Consider the following 17,267-nt stretch of genomic DNA (forward strand, 5'->3'; position numbering starts at 1 on the left):
TGCTGGACGAGGACGCCGGTCCCGGAAGGAGCGTGACCGCTGAGCATCCCAGGGGAACCAGCGGGGAGGCTGGTGTCCGCCCGGCCACTCTTCTCCGCCCCCGCCCCGACCCCCTCGCCCACCAGTCTCCCGAGCCTGCGGGTGGGTCTGAGCCGCTCCACGCCCTGAGGGAAGTCCCCAAAGGAGCCCGGCGAAAGGCAGCCTCCCAGAGACCTGCGGGCTGGTAGCCCCGGGGTGGACGTCTCCAGAAATCCCTGCCGGCAGGTGCGCCCTCGCTGCCCGGGGAAGCGGTCCAGAGGGTTAAGAAGCGGGCCTGCGCTGCAGAGAAGCATCTTCCGGCTCCTTGCACATGTGTTCAGTTTACGAAGGAGAAGCAGGAGGGAAGCCAGCCGGGGACCAGGCGCCGCTCCTTCGTTCTGGAGCACACGAGACTGGGTTTCTTCCAACCACGCCTCGGCAGGCACGAGCAGGGTTAAGTGTGTGCGAGGGGAGAGGGAATCCCAGACCGTCCGGAACTTGAGACTTCCCAGCTGAGAGCGAAGCAGCCCGGGGAGAGGCAGCGCCAGCCACCCTGCGGTTTCCGCAGGCACCTGGGCCCGCGAAGTAGGGGAGGACACGTCAACAGCCTTCTCGTCACACGCCATCCGCAGGACACGCGGCAGACGGGCCACGGCCGCCTCCGGGGTAAGTGCAGGCCCCCTGGGTCCCCGCCGGCTGGCAGCGGGGTGTGAAATGAAGTGCTGTCCTTAGGAGGTGGGATGCGCTGGTGATAGGGCTCTCTGTTTCTTCTTTTCGTTATTAATGCATGCAGACTTACAACCAAGCCGTGGCAACAAATGCAGTTTGGAAACATCTTTATGGCAAAACAAAGCGTTCCGCTTTCCTGTTGACAATTCAAGTGCTGGACCCAAAGCCAGAGCCCAGAGGCAGATCAGTTTGGCGTGGAGAGATGTGTCTGCGGTCTGTGCTCTGAGGGCGCAGTCAGGGTCTCCCTCCTTCCTTCGGGCCTTCTATTCTTTGCCCAATTTATTCTCTCTTTTTTTTTTTTTTCTGTGATATGTCCCCAGTGACAGTCTTCTGTCTCACCACCCAAGCTCGGATGTGCCGCAGACAGGCCCGATTAGCGACACTTTCTGCTCAATGTGCATCTCATTAAGGCTGTTCTGAGCAAGTGTGGAGACAGGGCTGGGTCCCCCGACCCAGCACGGGCGGAATGGGGGGCTCGCGGTGGCATATAACCTGTCACAAGCCTGCACTATGGGTGACAAGCCATTTTACCAGACATGGGGCCAGCAGTCTCTTCATAACGGTTTCACTTGAGCAAGTTTCAAAGCAGGTTGCCTCCCAGTGCTTTGATATGTCTGTTTCCCATTATACGGTCAGGCCACCAGCAAAAGTGACAGTCGCGGTTTCCGTGCGTAGACTTTCTGAACCACCCCGGGAGGGGTCGTCCACACGGGCAGATGCACCCACCGCCCTCACTCTCGGGCCTTCATAGCGATGAAGGATGGCAGCCCCCCCATGGGTTCTGGTTTCTTTTATTTGTTTGTTTTTAATTAAAATACAAAAGCCCACCTCTTAAATGGTAAGGGAAAGATAAAGGATGAGACATGGCAATCCTGTTGCCTGCAGAGCTGGGGTGGTAACAGTAGTGACAACACAGTAACACTGATAATAATACACAGCTTCCCAAAGGTCTTGTGCGTTGTGCTTTTATTATATTTTTTTTATTTTATTATTTTTTTTTTGCGGTACGCGGGCCTCTCACTGTTGTGGCCCCTCCCGTCGCGGAGCACAGGCTCCGGACGCGCAGGCTCAGCGGCCATGGCTCACGGGCCCAGCCGCTCCGCGGCGTGTGGGATCTTCCCGGACCGGGGCCCGAACCCGTGTTCCCTGCATCGGCAGGCGGACTCTCAACCACTGCGCCACCAGGGAAACCCCCCCTTCTTTTTATTTTTTTATTTTTATTTTTTGCGGTACGCGGGCCTCTCACTGCTGTGGCCTCTCCCGTTGCGGAGCACAGGCTCCGGCCGCGCAGGCCCAGCGGCCATGGCTCGCGGGCCCAGCCGCTCCGCGGCACGTGGGATCCTCCCGGACCGGGGCCCGAACCCGCGTCCCCCTGCATCGGCAGGTGGACTCTCAACCACTGCGCCACCAGGGAAACCCCCCCTTCTTTTTATTTTTTTATTTATTTGTTTTGCGGTACGCGGGCCTCTCACTGTTGTGGCCCCTCCTGTTGCGGAGCGCAGGCTCCGGACGCGCAGGCTCAGCGGCCATGGCTCACGGGCCCAGCCGCTCCGCGGCACGCGGGATCCTCCCGGACCGGGGCCCGAACCCGCGTCCCCTGCATCGGCAGGCGGACTCCCAACCGCTGCGCCACCCGGGAGGCCCGCGTCGTGCTTTTATTTCCTCTTATGTCATTTGATTTTGCAACCACCATTTTCAAGTGAGGAACTTGAGGTTGAGGATCTTGGCCAAGGACACATACCTAGTGAGGGGCAGAAATGTTAATCCCGGGGTTCCGATAATAAGTCCCATGTTTTGTGCTGAAGTCGTTCGCCCCTTCCCGTGTTATCCTCCGTGATACCCGAGTGCTACCCTGGAAAACTCCCGCTAGGCAGAAGGTGAGGCCCAGCTGGAGGCCTCTTACGATGTGAAAACTTGGTGTGTGTGTGTTTAAAATCCAGCAGTTAACGGGGTTAGAGCTGTGTCTGCCGTCTACTGGTAGGTAATTCAGAGAGCCCGGAATGATGATGTGAGCTCAGCACTGACGTCATCTGGGGCGAAACAGACGGGAACGCGAGACGCTGGGGAGCATTTCTTGGCCCTTCTGCCACGTACCGCGTGTGCTTCCGTAGGGCCCTGTGTCCACTGCACGCTGTCGCAGAGGAGAAGGCCCTGGACTGCTCGCGGGGTTTCTGGGCGGGGCTCAAGTGGCAGAACAGGAAGGGAGATGGGTGAGGTTGGCCAGAGACAGCCTCAGAGGTGGCTTCTCCTGAAGTGTCACTTCGCTTTGTGCAAGAATCTGGCGTGACGTAGAATCTGGGGAAGCCCTTGCCACGTGGTGGCGACTCCGTCTCCCCGCGTCCTGAGTGGTGGCAGAGACAGGGCGGGGGCGGCTTCCTGATTGTTGAAAACGTGGGCAGGATTTCCTGCCTCGCCGAGGATGGGGTCAGAGCTCGGGGCCTCTGATGCCTTGGGCTCCCGTCGGGTCTGAACCTGGCGGTGGTCAGGCTTCCAGGTTTGGAAGTGTCAGCTGTCGGGCACCCCCATCGTCTTCCCGGCTTGGACTCCGAGAAGAGGGTCCCTCCAGGCCGGGAGTTCGGTTTAAGCTGAAAAGACAGAAATGAGGTGCTGGGCGGGTGAGCCCGAGGCCCGGGCACTCGCGGCTGGCGTGTTCGCTCCCGGGAGCCGAGTGTGTTCGTCCCCACCGCTGCCTGCTGGGATCTGTCCCCTGGGTTTTGAGTCCCATGGCGTGAGTTTTCAAGGGGGGAAGACTGCCAGGCTTCAGGGTGAGTGCTTACTTCACGGTTCTGATTTTCCTGGCAACGGTGTCCCAAGTCGCCAGAGTGCAGAGGCCCCTGTAGGTAGGAAGGGCCCTCGTCCGCCTCCCCAGACCCGGGCCCGGACTGCCGGCAAGGTCATGAGGCTCCGTCTCCAGAGTCTGCGATTCCTCCACCCCGAGCACCGGCCTTGGGTGCTATCGCGTCTGCCTGCGGACAGCAGGGCTGTGGGTTTGGCTGGACTCTGACCCCTCCGCCAGGCCCCTCGCTCCTTAGCTGGTTGGGGGGGCGGTAACCCCTCCACGTGGGTGCAGGCCCCACTCCGTTGCCCCCCCAACCTGCTGAGTCCTCCCTTACCCGAGGCGGCCGGAGCCAGCCCCGCCTCCCTCCCAGGGACCCGCTTGAGACCCTCCTCGCTGGGCACCCTGCACCCGCATTTGGGGCGATGCCCCTCCTCCCCAGACCCCCTCCACACGCGCCAGGTGGGCCTGTGGATGGGTGTGGGCGTCTGCTTCCCGTTGTCCTGCAGGGAGCGGCTCTCACCCCGTGGGAGCTGTGGGCCCTGCCTCCCGGGTGGGCGAGGGCTGGGCACAGCCCTCAGGAGTGGTCAGAGCGGCCCCTTAGCTCTGGCTCTGGGATCAGGCTTCTGCTCCCGAGGGACCCGCTTTCCTGTCTCCTGCGCGCCAGGCCGTTGCTGTCGTGGGTTTCCATCCTCACGTGAGTCCCCATAGACGAGCGGGGTGAGTTATGTTAACCTCATTTTATGGTCACAGAAGCTGGACCTCAGCGCAGTTAAGCCGCTTGCCAAGGCCACCTGGCCGGAAGCTCTGAGCCTCCCGGCAGCCTGGCTGTGCGGAGAGGGGTCATCTGCCCCCCAGATGTGATCTTAAAGAAGACGCAGCAGATTTCTCGAGCTGTAGCTCGCATGCCGTTCAGTTCACTCATTTACAGAGCACAGTTCTGTGGTTTCCAGGGTGTTCGTGGAGCGGTGCAGCGCTCACCGTAACAATTTCAGAACATGTTCGTCACCCCAAGCAGAAGCCCGTTCCCATCAGCAGTCACCCCATCTCCTCAGCCCCCGGCAGTCCCTAACCTTCTCAGTGTGTCTGGACATTTACCCTGAATGGAATCAGATAATATCTGGCCTTTGTGTCTGGCCTCCTCCCTCAGCATCACATCTTCAAGGTGCGTCCACGTGGCAGCCTGAGTCTCTAGGTGAGACCCCAGCCTTTCCCGCGAGAGCCTCCGAAGACATCCAAAGACTCGGGGAGGCTCGGGCTTCATCCAGGGCCCTGCTTCACGTTTCTTGTGGAGATCCTGTGTTCTGCCCTGTTCTCTGTGTCATGACAAATAAACACAGAAGGCCGTGGACCCCTGGCTGCCTGTGGCCAGATTTGCTAAGCCAGCAGCCCAGACACCTTTCACCATAAATGTGTGGGACCCTGCTGGCTTCCCTCACCACTTGGACGTGAAGAGGAATTTCCACCGTTGCAAGTGTAAAAGCCATTTCCGGGAGACCCTGGGGGACATTTTCAAAATAGTGTATGAAGTGTGTATTTGAAAGCAAACAACCATCTCAGGCAAGATAAGTGACTAGGTGTCATTTCAGGTGAACAGAGTATTGAGGACCTGCCTGAAGCACTGTGCTGTAAAGGATTCCAAAGCCCTGGCTTTGGAATTTTGGTGATTGATTGATGATGTCTGCCGTGGGCTGGGGAAGGGGTGACAGTGAGCTGTGTGGTGGCTTCTGGTTGGTGCAGATTTGGTTGGAAGGGAGAAGCCTGGATCCTGGAAGTCAGGGCCGGGCACACTCAGAAGGCAAGTGTTTACACCAGCCCGTGTGTGTGTGGACGGAAGGACACGTCCTCAGGCCCAGCTGCTCAGACCAGGCCAAGTTTCAGGAAGGCGGAGTCTGGGCCCAGGCCCAGCAGGCTGGTTTCGGGAGTCCATGAGGAAGTCTTCTTCCGGGTCATCCCCCTCTGAGTAATTGAGGATTTAATAACCAGAATCTCTTGCCTCACCACATCTGGCAACGTTTGGGCCAGCACAGCACATTTCCTTCTTGGCCGGTGGGTCCCCTCGGAGGGAGCGGCGTGGATGGGCGCCAGCGCTGGGCCGGCTTCCAGCCCCCATCACATGCCCCGCACCTCTGAGGTCAGCGCGTTGCAGAGGCGTTACGAGCCCGTCCCCGCTCCGTCCTGCCCCCGGTGCCTCCCCTGCTCACAATTAACAGACGGTCCTTGGCAGGTGGGGGCCCTGAGGAGGATTCCTCCAACGGGGGGACGGGGGTACAGCAGAGGCCCACGGATGAGGCCGGAGGAGGAACCCGTGTACCATCTCGGGGGGTCGGGTGTCTGCATGCTCGCCGCCAGGTCCCAGTGCTTTCCTTCAGTGTCCCCTTAATTATGCGTCTCCTTTATTTGCCTAATTCGTTTCTCTTGAAAGGTTGGCTTTTCCCCTTAAAATGCAACCCAGATAGCAGATGTGACCAGAGCGGGGAGGGTGTGGTCAGTCTGTCCCTGTCGGGGTGACGAGGTTGTCCTGGCGTGTCACCCCACCTCTTTCTAACCCACGGTTTCCTCTGCTCTGCGGCGTGCAGGCAGGTGGGCAAGGCTGGCCTGAGGCTGGTCCCGTCCTGGTTAAGTGCCTGGGAGGTGTTTATCCTGTGCAGTCTGGGGTGAGGGGGTCGCTACCAGCCAGGAGAGGGGACCCCAGGTGGCTGCCGCTCTCCATGTGGCAGGGTGACCTCAGCGTGGTCCGTGCCCCCCCTGCCAGGTGGACCTCGCCAGGCCCACGGTGGGTGGGTGCGTGTCCCGCGTGCCTCTGCCCTCTTCGGCCCCTGAGGGCGGGCTATGACTTTCTGTTTTGAGATGCGGTGACTCTGAGGGGCTGGAAAGTGGCCCCCAGGACACCCCCATCCTGATCCCCAGAAGGGCGGCTGGATATGTGACCTGACGTGGCGGAAGGACTGTTGCAGGTGTGCCTGGGTCAGGGGTTGGAGGTGGAGCGTTTCGTGGACCGTCCAGGTGGGCCCGGCATAACCATGGGGTCCTCACACGAGGCTGGGGACTAAGCCTCTGACGTTGGGCCCGTCAGGCCATGTGGGTGTCGTGTTCCATTCCGGCCCCCGGGACGGGGGCCCCATCAGCGAGTTCACGTCTTACCTGCTAACATCTGGTGGATGTGAGCAGGTGTCCCGAGCAGTGGCCACCCACGTGGGGCGAATCGAGAAAACCCTCTGCTATAAAAACAGTGTCCCTGAGGCGCACACCACATGGCCTGGATCCCCTGTTTACAATCCTGTTTTGTCCTCACCACTCAGCTATGAAATGCAAACCCTCCAAGGAAGAAACCGCATGGAACATTAAAGTTTTAGGGTGGGAAGTGGCTTTCACAGGACGTCCAACTCCAGCCCCTTCTGGAATGACCCGGTGCGACGCCACTTACCAGAACCCTTGGGGAGGGCGGGGGTAAAACAGCGTGGGGTGTCTGATTCAGCAGGCCTGGGCTGGCCTGGGAACCTGCATCTCTCACACGCTCCCAGGAGGCACTGCTGCCGCTGGTCCAGGGTCCACACTCGGAGAGCCCCCTCCGGTTCGCGGCTGGGCTGAACTGGGGGCTCCCCCAGCCCCTGGGTCCTCACCTTCTGGTTCTGGGAAGGACGCTCCGGGAGTGTCCCTGGGTGTCCCCAGATGGTTCTGACGCAGGTTGCTCACAGGGTCTGTGTCACGAACGAGCGGTTCCACCTGCAGGACCCGACTTGCTCGAGGTCACCCAGCCTGGCTCCCGGCCTCCTGGGCTCTTTTCAGGCCATCGTCCCTTTGCCTCCGTGCCAGCCAACGTGGAAAAGATGTTCTCCTGTCGTGAGCGGCAGCTGCCGGCTAAGAACCCTTGTGTGGCTGTTAAAAGCCTCTCATTGCAAATACCTTCTCCAGCAGAGACAGCTGCTCCGTCAGAGGTGGGAATCCGAGCGGGGGGTCTCGAGCAAGGCGGACCCTCCGAGGCCTTCAACCAGGATAGGTCGCTGTGCACGTTGGGCTTTCCTGGCGAGCTCACCCTGAATGCGTTATTCATGAGGGACCCAGGTGAGCTGGGAGGGACCCACTGGGCAGGTGCCGACCTCTCAACAACCTTGGTGCAGCCATGATGGAGACGTAGGGCTGTGTCTCACGTGCTCGCCCGCCTTGGTCTCTCTGGGGCCCCAGGAGAGACACTGGGGTCCAAGGAGCTGCAGTGAACCGGGAAGCAAACCGCCTGTTGCCGCCCGCACGTCAGACCACCTCCTGCAGTGGGGCTGGTGGGGCTGCTGCCTTTGGGGACCTTGAGAGACGTTCTTTTTACTTAGAGCCGGTTCCCATGGCACCTGGTGGTGGGGTGGCCAGGTTCCGCGGGATTGGCGATGCCTAGGCGAGGAGAGGGGACCAGGCTTCTGAGAAGCTGGGTTTGAAGCCCAGCGTGTTGGCGGGACGCTGCACTGTGACCTCGGGCCCTTGGTTTTCTCTGTACAGCAGGGCTGTCGTGGCCTCCGGCCTATTGTAAACGGTCAGCAAAGGGCCGCTCTTGGGATGCGTCCAGGGCCAGTCCTGTGGGCACCACCCCCGCCCCCACCCCCGTGTCTGCTGGGTGAAGGGCAAGGCGAGGCGAGGGCCGCGACAGGATGGACGAGGGATGCGTCTGCTCTGCGCAGCCGTCGTGGTCCCCTGGGCAGACGTTCTGGCCTCTCCAGGAATGTGGGACGTTCCTGCTCGGCCACAGGGCTGGGGGGCGGACAGCGGGCTCCGTGCCGGACTTGTGCCTTGCGACGCAGACCCCACTGTCCCTGATTGTCTGGGTGACACCAAAGAGGTGCCCCTTCCTGACAGCGGAGCCCAGCCTGGCCCCCACCTTCAAGTGGAGAGAACAGTGGTGAGCAGCTGGGTCGGTGAACTTGAAGCTTGGACTGAGCTCCTGGGACCCTGGGCCTCGAGGCTGCTGGGTAGGACGCACCCCTCCTGGGAAGTCAGGGTGGACAGAAGGCACGGCTGGAAAAGGGCTCTGGGCTTCAGGTTGTCCGCTGTGGCAGGGTTCTGGATTTGGGGGCGCAGATGTACAACCAAGAAGAGACCCCTTCCTGCTTTGGGGGAGGGGTTTGTGCACCCGTTTCGATAGGGATCTTAGCCGTCTGCACGAGCCTCATACACTTGGAAGAATCAAATCTACTGAACAAAAAGCTAAATCCCAGTTTCCATTTGGAGGATCAGTGGGCCCCCCCTTGACCTGCACTGGCACCGCCATCGACTCCACATGCCTGTTCCAAGGGCTTTGGCCCACGCTGTTTATACTTTTCACCATACCCGGTCCTTGTTCTGCAGGTGAAGACACAGACGCCACCAGAGATAAAGAAACAAAACGCTGTCCAAGGTCACGGGGTCAGCAGATGGTGGATCCCGGATGAAGACGGGATTGTCTTACCTGAAACCCCAAACTTGTTTCGACCACACTGCCTTTTCTTGCGTTTAAGGCATGACGCAGTCGAAGCCACACTTAAAATAGCAGCGTGCAAAGGTGGCAGACGGGAGTGCGCGAGCCCCGAACGGTCCCGGTGTTCATTCCTGGGGGGTTGGAAAATAGCAGCGTGCAAAGGTGGCAGACGGGAGTGCGCGAGCCCCGAACGGTCCCGGTGTTCATTCCTGGGGGGTTGGAAAATAGCAGCGTGCAAAGGTGGCAGACGGGAGTGCGCGAGCCCCGAACGGTCCCGGTGTTCATTCCTGGGGGGTTGGAAAATAGCAGCGTGCAAAGGTGGCAGACGGGAGTGCGCGAGCCCCGAACGGTCCCGGTGTTCATTCCTGGGGGGTTGGAAAATAGCAGCGTGCAAAGGTGGCAGACGGGAGTGCGCGAGCCCCGAACGGTCCCGGTGTTCATTCCTGGGGGGTTGGAAAATAGCAGCGTGCAAAGGTGGCAGACGGGAGTGCGTGAGCCCCGAACGGTCCCGGTGCTCATTCCTGGGGGGTTGGATTATTTTCATGCATTGTTGTAGTTTTTCATCTGTCCACAGTGAATATATATTATTTTCATGATCATAAAAAACATTATGAGGATCTTTAAGAACACAGGCATGATGTGCCAATCACGTGAGTCCCAGCGGGGGGAGCGGTCACCTCCTGAGAGAGGCTGGCGTCTACCGCACTGACGGCCCCGCGTGCAGCCGTGTGTGTGGTCAGGCCTTGCTGGCACACGCCATCATCCCTTCTCTCCTCCCTTCTCGATTTAACCCTGACTTGTCTGGGGTGACGGTGGGCTCCGTTAAAAATACTTCCAAGGCTCCCTTGTGGTTAGGGCTGGTCATGTGGCAGCTCAGGTCAAGGAGGTGATAGCCAAGTGTTCCTCATAGGCTTTTAGGGAAGCAATGAGTTTCCTGCTTAGAAGGGACAGACTCAGCCTGCGAGCACTGTTTACCCTTCCCCCTCCTGTCTGGAAGGCAGATGTGATGCTCAGAGGTGGAGCAGCCATCTTGTGTCATGAAGACAAAAGCCACACGCTAAGGATGGTGGAGTGGAAAGAGAGGAATTGGGTCCCTGGTGGCATCAGGCCCCATCCTGCCACTGGATTTCTGCTCCATCCTAACTGATACCCCTTCCTGTCTATTCTCTGGTCCAGTGTCTGGTGGCCAGAGTATAATAAAATGCCCTGAGCACGACAGCTGTCTCCAAAAGACATCTTCTCATTTTGCTTTCTCCTTGAAGACATGGTCCCTAGCTGCTCTAGGCCTTGGGGGTAAACTCTAGGACAGGCTGAGTTCAGAGCATCTGCCCTCCTGGGTGGGGATGTCCTAGCGTGGGCTTGTGGCCACAGAAGTGGTGGCCCAAGAGCAGCCTGGGGAGCTCTGCTGTGCGGGAGGGGAATGTGGCCCTGGGCACGGGGGTGAGAGTGGAGGGTGGCGGGGCGTGGGGGCTCTGCTGTGCGGGAGGGGAATTTGGCCCTGAGCACGGGGGTGAGAGTGGAGGGTGGCGGGGCGTGGGGGCTCTGCTGTGCGGGAGGGGAATGTGGCCCTGGGCACGGGGGTGAGAGTGGAGGGTGGCGGGGCGTGGGGGCTCTGCTGTGCGGGAGGGGAATGTGGCCCTGGGCACGTGGGTGAGAGTGGAGGGTGGCGGGGCGTGGGGGCTCTGCCGTGCGGGAGGGGAATTTGGCCCTGGGCACGTGGGTGAGAGTGGAGGGTGGCGGGGCGTGGGGGCTCTGGGGGCAGGCTGCGGTTTGTGGGCCAGTTACTCGACTGAGCTTAGAGGAAGAGGTTTTCTCCTGTGCCGAATGGTGGCCGAGGTCTCTGCCGCCTCACCGGCCTCTCGTAAGGATTAAATAAGACATGCAGGTGCCCACACGCGGTGTGAGCGTCCTGTGGCAAGTCGCCCCGGACCTGGGGAGTTACAGCGGCGAGCGTGCCCTCTCACAGCTCTCGGCCCAGAAGCCCCAGACCACCTTCACGGGGCTGGAATCGAGGTGTCCCAGGGCCGTGCTCCCGCTGGCAGCTCCGGGCGGGGGGTTCCCACTGGCAGCTCCGGGCGGGGCTTCCCTCCGGCCTCTTCAGCTTCCGGTGGCTCAGGTGTCCTGGGCTGTGGTCGCCCCACTCCAGCCTCCTCCCCAGTAGTCACTGGGCCTCTCCCCGGCTCTGTGCCAAGTCTCTAAGGACACCTGTGACTGCACTCAGGGTCCACTCGGGTAATCAGGGTCATCTCCCCACTCTGAGATCCTCAGCTCAGTCACACCCACAGAGTCCCTTTCTCCAGGCGGGGTCACAGCACAGGTTCTGGGACAAGGACCTGACATCTCTGGGGCATTCTCCTCCCACACAGGTAGGGCATGGTTGTTGCTGTAGGAAGGGCCTGGCTGTCCCCAGCTCCGACCCGGCTCAGTTCGGGGAACAGGTAACTTTCCAGCCCTGAGCGGACAACAGGAGAATGAATTGAGCTGATACCACAGAGCCCTCTGTGCGTGTGACTCGAGTCCTGCCACATGTGTGACGTGTGACAGCTGCCTTCATGTCATGTGTTCTGCACTGTGTGATTTTTCCTTCAGGGAAGATTCTGTGAGTCGCCAACATATGATTAAAATTAGACTGACTTTGCAAGAAAGCATTTTCCTCACTTCTCCACCCTTCCTTTAAATAACATGAACGATACAGTCTTTACTTTAAAGTGCAACAGCAGGGCTTCCCTGGTGGCGCAGTGGTTGGGAGTCCGCCTGCCGATGCAGGGGACGCGGGTTCGTGCCCCGGTCCGGGAAGATCCCACATGCCGCGGAGCGGCTGGGCCCGTGAGCCATGGCCACTGAGCCTGCGCGTCCGGAGCCCGTGCTCCGCAACGGGAGAGGCCACAACAGTGAGAGGCCTGTGTACTGCAAAAAAAAAAAAAAAAAAAAAAAGTGCAACAGCAGTCTATCATGTAATGAGGGCATTCTCAAAGTGGGGCCCCCAGGCCAGCAGCAGCATCACCTGGGAAATGCAGATTCTCGGGCCCTGCCCCGCCCTCCTGGCTCAGGAGCCCTGGGTGAGGCTGGCTGTTCACAGCCATCTGAACACGGCTGCAGCGCAGGTGGCCAGCCGCTTTTCTAAGGAATGCTTCCTCCCAGCCTGCTACATGCTCCTCCCCGGACCAACTGCGCTGCACGGAGAGGCTCCTTCTGGTTTTGTGAATCTGCTGGGGGAGGGGCCAGCTCAAGGGGGCAGGAGACACTGGCCCAAAGGAGGGCCACCCAGGAGGCCACTTACTAAGTGGTAGACACCGGTGGCCGAGGACGCTGCGTTCGCATCTGCTGAGACTTTGGGGAAACGTTTGGAGCACCGTTGGCCAGGGGTTTGGAAACGTGCCTGCGTGAGTGCAGGTCATTGCAAATGCTCATGTTTAAAAAGGAGAGAATAAAACCCAGAATTGATTCTGGGAGATATGGACACATTTATTCTAAAATTTACGTGGAAAGGCAAAGAACCTAGATTGTTAAGGGGGAAAGAACCACTCTACCTGTTGCTGACACTTACCTACAGAGCTGCAGCCGTCAAGACAGGATGGCGTCGGCGGAGGGACAGAGGACAGGAAGTGGGGCAGAAAAGAAGGCCCAGAAACAGACCCACTCAGACGTGCCCAGCTGACTGGCAGTAAAATGCAAAGGCCGCTCCCCAGAGGGACCACGGCCTTTTCACCACCTGGCGCTGGAGCAGCTGGACGGCCAGCCACCGTGCACCTCATACTAAAGTAAGTGCAGGATGGGTCGTGGACTTGAATGTAAAACAGAAAAGGACAAAAGTTTAGAAAAAAGAAACATAGGAGGAGGTCTGCAGGACCCGGGCCAGGCAGAGAGTTCTTAGAACTGACACGTAAAGCACAGCCCCTCCAGGGGTTGTCAGAAACGTGCTGACACCCATAAACTGGGCTTGATCAAAATGAAAAGCTTCAGCGGAGTGACAGACTCCGTGGAGAAGACGGACAGACGAGATCCAGGCTAGGGGAAGACAGTCGCCAACCACGGAGTTGACAAAGGACTTGGGTCTAGAACATAGAGAACTCGCAAAAGCCAACAGTAAAAAACAGCCCAGTCAGAAAATGGGCAAAAGGCATGAACAGACGCTTCATCACAGAGAGGTACGGGTGGCACATAGGGCACGAAAAGGTGTTCAGCATCATTAGCTGTTGGGGAAATGCAAACTCAAACCCCAGTGAGATGCCGCCACACACCTGCCGGCATGGCTGTAGCCCAGACGGGTAACACCAAGTTCCGGGAGGCTGCCGAGAAGCTGGGTCTCGTCTGCTGCTGGGGGCATGCAACACGGTACAGCTCTTGGAAAAAACGGTTTTGCGCTTTCTTCTAAAGCTCAACAAGCCACCCAGCGATGACACTCCGGGGGCACTTATCCCAGAGAAATGAAGACCGGTCTTCACACGAGAACAGCCACTGCAGCTGTATTTCTCACAGCTCCAAACTGGAAACCACTGGGATGTCCTTCAACACCGTGGCAAACTAGTCGGCAATAAAAAGGAATGAACTCTGTGGGTGGAGAGCTGCTCACACACATGCACACGCACGCACACACGTGCACACACGCACACATGTGCTCGTAGAGCTGGCAGAATCTGGATACGCACGAGGCCTGTGTGGACCTCCTGGGTTGGATGCCCTCCTCCACCTGTGCAGGATGCTAACGCGGGGGAGGTGGGAACGGGGAAGGGGGTACGGGACCTCCTGTACCTTTCTTTTCAATTTCCTGTGAATTTATCATTATTTAAAAATTAAACGTTTTAGGGACTTCCCTGGCGTTCCAGTGGTTAAGACTCCGCGCTTCCACTGCAGGGGGCGCCAGCTTGACCCCTGGTCAGGGAACTAAGGTCCTGCATGCCATGCAGCGTGGCCAAAAAAACGCAAAGAAAGAAAGAAAGAAATTGAACATTTTAAAGAAGGGGAGAATCGAAGCAAAAGCACCACGAGTTCTTCTTTTGTCCCTTTAATCTTTTTAACTTGGGGAAGTGACTAAGGCCTCTGGACAGCCAGCGTCTGCGTCACGGGGAGGCTCTGGGGACTCAGGCTGATCAGACCGCAGGGAACGCGGGACTTTCCTGGGAAGGCCTTGACCCTGCTGAGCCCCAGGGGAGCCCTGTCTCTCTGAGCCTCGGTAATGGGTAACCTACCAAGCTGTCACACGGACCGGGAGGGGGCGCATTTTGAAGGTGGTGTAGTATAGTTACGTCTGTGGCTGTTCCCATCGACGTGTACTCCCCATGTCCAGCCAGCAGGTACTTGCTGGGCACCTCCGGTGTGCCAGACGCAGGAGACGGGAGTGCAGAGGCGTAAAGCGGCTAGCCCCAGGTCACAGAGCCAGTGCGCGGCAGAGCGGGGCTTTGAACCTGCCACTGGTTCTGGGGGCCACACGCTCCAGATGCGGGTTCTGGAGGCCCACTCCCCACGGCTGGACCAGCTGCCACTGGTTCTGGGGGTCTTCATCACCCTCCTTCCTCAGTGCGGACGAGTCTGGGTCCACCCGGGTCACCCAGCTCCACTCGTGGAGGGCGGCTGCAGTGAGGTGTGTCTGTGCAGCGATGGCTCAGCCAGGAAGCCCTCGGCGGGGAGCAGCCATTGTCCTCCCCGAGTTCTGACCCGGCCCGGGGCATGGGCTGTGCTGAGGCCGGGCTCCTCGGGCAGCAGAGGCCAAGGGAGAGTGGAGCCGGTCTGGCCCGAGAGCGCAGCGGTGCCTGTGGGTCCTTGGCCACCGGAGCGGTGTCCCAGCCTCTACAAGCCCTGTCCGTCGGGATCACCGACAGGTGTCAGAGGGAGGGAAGCCCCCGTGAGCCCAGAGGCTCTCCCGCAGGCTCTGCGCTTGTCCTGCTGTGGACGGGAGGCCGCTTAGAGAAGGGGGAGGCAGCACGCTTGGGGGCCTGAAACCTGCTTAGAGAGCCAGCTTTGAAACTTCCTGCTGTGTGACCTCCAGTAAGGCCCTTGACCTCTCTGGGCCCTAGTCTCCAACCGACAGGCTCTGACAGGCTGTGTGTTGGGGTGCAGCAGCCTCTGCCTTCCTTTGCAGCCTGATCGAAGGTGAGTATCTCCTTCTCTCTAAGTAGCAACCGGCCTTTGTGGATGGCGTCTTGTTACCTGGTCGCCTGTCCCAGCATCACGATTGAGAGACAGTGGCCCGGATGAGAGGAAGAAGGACACAGCACCTGTTCAGGACAGCACCTGTCCCACCCCTCCCATCGCTGTGCTGCCCCGTTCCTGTAGGGGAGGGGCACCACCCTGCACCTGTACCAGCGGCAGCCCCCGGGGGGGTTTCCCTTCCCTCACCCACCCAGGAGTTTCGTTCCCCGGCGGTGCTTCTGGTGGTCCTGGCTCAGACCAGGGTCCCTAACCCCCAGGTGCCATGGACCCCATCTCGGAGTAAAGACTTCTAAACATGTAAAATAACAACTCTCTTCTGGACGTACAAAGGGGCCCAGCTCCATCGTGGGGCAGATTCCCAACAAAGTAAATCCGGCGAGTGAGGCGTGAGCTCCTCACAGAGCTGAGTGGCCGCCCAGCAGCTTCTGGACTTGAATGCAGTGCTGAGCGCGCACGATCCCACCGGCGGCAGAGGCCCAGGTGCCACAGATTCTACCCCGCGTTGAGACCCGCGTTTGTACTTGAAGGAAACGCTCCCGTTCACTAAATGAAGATGTAATTCTTGCCCACGCAAGGTCACGGGGTTCTTTATCTGTCCTGGGGACGGCAGATGGACCCCCGGTTAGGCTGATTCAGAAACGACAGGGCCTGCTCATCAAAAATACAGACTGCTAGGCCCCCCCGAAGAAAGTCAGATCCTGAATCCCTATGGGCAGAACTGGGAATCTGCATTTTAAGCCACGCCCCTAAGTGATGTTTATAGCGCTAAAGTTTGGGACTTTTTCGAGAATGCAGGATGGGTTCTAATAACTAAGGTCTCAGTGTGTTTCTGTCGCAGACCAGGAGCCAGATCCCCAGGCCATGGACAACTGGCCACGAGAGGCCGGCCTCCCTCCCTCCCTCCTGTCTTTCTTTTCTAGGCAGTCACGCCTGTAGACATGTTTTTCTCTGTAGATGGCTGTTACCAGCACCTCTATGTTAAAAAGTTGCCTTAGAGCTTTCAGAGGTGGTGTGTTTCTTCCGGGGTATGCGGGGGCCGGGGGGGTGGGCTTCTCCAGAGGCTTGGGCGGTGTTTCAGGCCTTTGGAATTTCCTCAAGGCCGTTCACAGCCGGGCTCAGAGGGGTGAAGGCCTCGGGGCTAGGGCCTCACGTCAGCCGCCCCACGAACGGACAGCAGGGAGGACCCCGTGTCCGGCCATGCAGGGTGGAGGGCCTGCTTTGGGGCCAGTAATGGACTGAGGAGCACAGTCTGCATTTGGTTCACTTTCCACTTAATCTCTATGTAAAGCTGAACGTAAGCGTCCTCGTCTGGAGAATGAGGATTAAATGAAATACAGATGTGCGGCCCATTACCGATGCACCAGATAGGTTCATTGTCCTGTTTTCTTCTGTACCGAGTGGGCTGATCTGGGCTCAGAGCCACACCCGGCCATTTCCTGGCAGTGAGACCCCAGTGGAGAAGGATCATTTCAAAAAGAAGATAAAATTCGGGCTGTAAACAGTACAAGATGCACGCCTGTCAGAGGCTTTATGTAACTCGTTAACAGATGAGGGAAACAGGGAGACGTCGCCCATGTTGCAGAGGTTTCGGAGAACTACGCACGCAGGCGCCAGTGAGGAGCGTCTGCGGATTTACACGTGGGCTGAGCTGTCCGCTGCTGCACCTGCCTCTCTGTGGACCAGAGTCCCTGCGCCGGGATCACCCCCTTGCGGGCACAGGGCTGGCAGCGTCGCCGGCAGTGAGGGCGGAGAGGCAGACGGGACTTTTTCCATCTCAGAGTCTTTGCAGGTTTCGTGACACTGGTAACTGTTGAATGGTAATGACGTTCCCCAGCCCCCAAGTTGTCCTGAGTGTGAAGGAAAGAGATGGAGGGAGGAGAGGCTCTGCAGAGGCTTATGTGCGTCAGGTCTGTGGAAGCCGTGGGGCTCAGGGGCGCGGCGCAGCCATGCTTTCGGGTCAGCTCTTGGCTGGAGCCGTTAAAACTTACAGCCCTGTCTCCTGTCTCCACGCCCCCCCGCCCCCCGCCCAGTCCTCCTTCAGAGCAAGCTCCCTGGCCCCGAACCCGGGCACACGGGCGCCCGCGCTGCGTTATCGCTGTTGCGCATAGCGAGAATGGCCTCCGGCTGCTGGCAATCATCTTTTTTATTCTTGGT

The 17,267-nt window shown here is 59.2% G+C and overlaps 1 protein-coding gene across 1 annotated transcript in view; it reads left to right on the plus strand.

Moving 5' to 3' along the window:
• Window positions 1-290: 290 nt before the first annotated feature.
• Window positions 291-17,267, plus strand: part of ZNF469 (zinc finger protein 469) — a 290,420-nt gene continuing 273,443 nt past the window's right edge. Inside the window, exon 1 of the mRNA XM_067720960.1 lies at window positions 291-684. The gene's annotated coding sequence lies outside the window, so the exon portion shown is untranslated. The remainder of the gene's footprint in view (window positions 685-17,267) is intronic.

Source organism: Pseudorca crassidens, chromosome 20, assembly GCF_039906515.1.
Source record: "Pseudorca crassidens isolate mPseCra1 chromosome 20, mPseCra1.hap1, whole genome shotgun sequence".
Classification (NCBI taxonomy): Eukaryota; Metazoa; Chordata; class Mammalia; order Artiodactyla; family Delphinidae; genus Pseudorca; species Pseudorca crassidens.